Source organism: Euprymna scolopes, chromosome 2 (genome assembly GCF_053919585.1).
Source record: "Euprymna scolopes isolate OS-2025 chromosome 2, ASM5391958v1, whole genome shotgun sequence".
NCBI classification, from domain to species: domain Eukaryota; kingdom Metazoa; phylum Mollusca; class Cephalopoda; order Sepiida; family Sepiolidae; genus Euprymna; species Euprymna scolopes.
Window position 1 is genome coordinate 55697034 of NC_136483.1, and position 4375 is coordinate 55701408.

The window sequence follows — 4375 nt, forward strand, 5'->3', positions numbered from 1 at the left end:
ATGCAATACTTTTGCTCCTTATCATCAATCTAATGATTTAGTAGTAAGATTGAGATTAATGGAATTCGTTTTATATCTAAGATTCAATAATATTGCTTCTTCACTAATGATATTGATTGTGGTTGAGACGTGACTTGATGAATCGTTCTGCTAAGCTGTTCACAAAATCGTCTGCTGAATATTAATTCATCCTATAATCGGAAAAGGAAGAAAACCTCAAATCTGATTGGCTGATTTGTTGACACCGAGTTTCTGTTATCTTGTCACAATTGAGTTGTAAACCGGAAATCAATGATTTGTTCAATTTCTCCCGGCCACCATGACAAATTTTGAGTTACAGGAAGCTTAGAAATGAAAGAAGATGGAAACGTAAATCACGATGTGTGTGTGTGTGTGTGTGTGTGTGTGTGTGTGTGTGTGTGTGTGTGTGTGTGTGTGTGTGTGTGTGTGTGTGTGAGAGAGGTCTGTATTTATCTTTTAAAAATTTTATTTTTCTTAATTATCTTTCAAAAGTACTTTGTTCCGCCATTATCTCGCAACTTGATCACGGAGTGGATTTTTTTCCTTTTTTTTTTTTTTTTTTTTGCCTCATGTCCGTTTTATTATTATTATCATTATTTTTTTTCTTCAAGTTACGACGCGAACCAAGATTTTATCGATCTTCGCTAGCGATGGTCGAGCGTGCGTAAAGAGGAAATATAAATAAGATTTAGAGTTTGTTGTGATTTTTGCTGTTATGCGTTGCCCACTCCAACCAACACCGACGTGACGAAAGTTCACGGCTTAAACTGATAATAATAATAATAATAATAATAATAATAATAATAATAATAATAATAATGATAATAATAATAATAATAATAATAACTAGCGGGACCTGTGGAAATTCCACAGCGGCATTTTCCATGTGTAATATATTGTTGCTGGACATTCTGTGGGTGTTCTATTCAGCATAAAGGAAGGCACAGGCGTATTATTCTAGCCCTTTTATTAAAACTGCATCGCCCCCTTACTAAAATAATAACTTTGATATATTTCTTGGACTGATTATTTCATTACAAACACACTTACGTTTCATCATTTCTCACAATTATTGAATATGTTACCATATTCGACAATAATTTATCATTATTTTAACCCACATTATCACCTCTCCACTTACTAAAATAAAAAAATTTGATATATTGTATGGGCTGATTATTTCATAAAAAAACACAACTATCAATTACTCACATTTCATCATTTGTCATAATTCTTGGATATGGTACTAATTTCGCCAATAATTTTTCATCATTTAAACTTACCATATCGCGCACCTTACTAAAATAATAACTTTGATATATTGTCTTAGGCAGATTATTTCATTACAAACACACCAATGAATTAACTCACATTTCATAATTTTTCATTATTCTTAGATATGTTACTAATTTCGACAATCATTTTTTATAAGTTAAACACACCTTATAACTTCCATCCTTACTAAAATAATAACTTTGATACATTGTGTGGGCTGATTATTTCATTACAACACACCAATCAATTAACTCACATTTCATCAGTTTTCATAATTCTTGGATATGTTACTAATTTCGACAATCATTTTTATCATTTTAACTGACATTATCGCCCCCTTACTAAAATAATAACTTTGATATATTATCTGGGCTGATTATTTCATTGCAAGCACACAAATGCATTAAATCACATATTATCATTTTTCATAATTCTTGGATATGTTACTAATTTCGACAATCATTTTTCATAATTTTAACCACCCTTATCGCCCTCTCTTACTAACATAATAACTTTGATATATTGTTTGGGCTGATTATTTTATTATAAACACACCAATTAATTAACTCCCATTTCATCATTTTTCGTAATTCTTGGAAATGTTATTAATTTCGACAATAATTTTTCATAATTTAAACATACCTTATCGCCCTCTCTTACTAAAATAATAACTTGATATATATTTCATACTTCTTGGATATGTTACTAATTTTGACAATAATTTTCATAACTTTAACCCACTATGTCGCTCCCACTTACTTAAATAATAACTTTGATATATTGCCTGGACTGATTATTCCATTACAAACACATCAATCAATTCTGGGTATTCTCATCGTATATATGTTCCACCTATCTTATCCAATCCCGGGTGACGCCACATATTCGGCTAGTATATATCTTGCACCTATCTCATTCGATCCCGGGCGTCACTGGGTATTCTGCTACTATATGTTTTTCACCTATCTCATTCAATACTGGGTGAAGCTTTCTGCTAGTATATATTTGCGTTTATCTCATTCAAACCCGGGACTGACTTCATGTCCGCCACCCCACTATTAAATATATACATGAAATAAAGTAATGTTTAAATTGTAAACTGTTTCAGCCATTTCTGTGACTGACTTTATATCTCCAACCCACTGCTAAAAATATATATGAAATAATGTAATATCTAAATAGTAAACGTTTTTAGCCCTTTCCGGGGCTGACTTCATATCCCCCACCCGACTGTTATAAATATACATTAAATAAAGTAATGTTTAATGCGTAAACGGATTCAGCCATTTCCGGGACTGATTTCATATCCCCCACCTTACTGTTAAAAATATACATGAAATAAAGTAATGTTTAAATCGTAAACGGTTTAAATCATTTCCAGGACTGACTTCATATCCCCCATCCATTGTTTAAAATATACTTGAAATAAAGTAATGTTTAAATCATAAACTGTTTCAGCAGCTTTTCGAAATTAATACATAAAAACATTATCATGGTTAGGGATTAGACAACTATTGCTTCAACATGAATTTCTGAGTGTAATATCAGTCTAAGCATTCCAGTGACTTAACCCCCCCCTTTTTTGGTCTTGGCTAATGGAGGAGAAATTCTTCATTACTGATACAATTTTTATTTTTATTACTGACCAGAGTGCCCCTTTTGGGGAGCTGTTTTTTTTAACCGACCTCATGTCCAACTCTGCCCTTGTTAGGAGGCAAATAAACAAAAAAAATAATCAGAAGGGACATTTTTCAGGGCAACTTATAATTAATCAGAAAAGTCATTTCCAGTGTATTTTATAATTAATCAGAAGGGACATTTCTAGGGCATGTTGTAATTAAATCAGAAATTACTTTTCCCACTTACTTTTGTAATATTAAAACTTTGTTGCATTAAATATAGTACCTATTTACAATGCCTTCCCACTGGACAGATTTAGACACTTGGGTCGATTTTTAACGTGGAGAAGAGGAACTAAAAATTGTCTCAGTCGTAAAGGATTTCTCCTCCAATGAGAGAGAAGAAATTGAAATTTAGCGTCTGAAGAACAGATACTACACTTTGATCTTGGCCAAAAGGCCAAGAACAACAAATCATTTTTATTAACAATTAAACGACTCGGATGGAAGCGTGACACACAAAAGAACACACACGCTATCGTATTAATATATAAATAAATAAATAAATAAATAAATAAAATAATAATAATAATTATTATTATAATAATAATAATAACTCAACACAATGCAAATTATTAAATTTATAAAACATTATATATTGTAATTGAGCCTCCACGGTCATTGATGCAAACGCGTGCTTAAAATTATGATACTTATCCAGTTTACGACCCAATCTCTGGCAACTTTGCGTCGACATCTTTCAGCAGATTACGTAAGCAACTGGAGATGCCAGATCAGTCATCCAATCATCTGTCAGAAGCCGACAAGTTTGAATCAAAGCATGAAAGTCATTAATTAAAAAAAAAAAAAAATAACCGAAAATGACTTTGAAAAACTTCTCAGCATAGGGAAGGGTAGCGCGCTGCGTTTTGAATCAATCGTCTGGCAGTCTTTGCTTCAGTATATTCCGGCTGCTTGTGTAACCTACCGGAAAATGCCGATGATAAGTTGTCGGAGATTGGATTGTTATCTGTACAAGTATAATAATTTTAGAACATGTTTACGTCTATCTCCATGATGGCTCGACTCTTTTTTTTTTTTTTTTTTTTTTTTTTTTTTGTAAACGAGCGATGTAAACGATCGAATAGCAATGGTGACAACATTTAGATGAGATAAAATTAGATGCTGAAAAAAAAAAAGTAAAGAATAATTCATTTAAATAAAAAAAAAACTTTTATTCACCTTAAACAATACATATTATCACTAATGCGTTAATAAGCTATTATTGTTGAAATTAGGTTTTCAAGGGTCTGCATGCAGAATTGGATAGAATGATGTGTGTTCATATTATATTTAAATTCATGTATGTTGGTACTATCGGGGGAAACAGGGAGCAAGAAAGGAATTCCAAAGTCAAACACTCATAGAAAAGAAGCTGTCAGAGTAAAATGTCTTCCAGT

At 31.8% G+C, this 4375-nt stretch overlaps 1 pseudogene; it reads right to left on the reverse strand.

Moving 5' to 3' along the window:
- Positions 1 to 3175: 3175 nt before the first annotated feature.
- On the reverse strand, positions 3176 to 3389 carry LOC145242991 (U2 spliceosomal RNA; annotated as a pseudogene).
- Between the last annotated feature and the right edge of the window lie 986 nt (positions 3390 to 4375).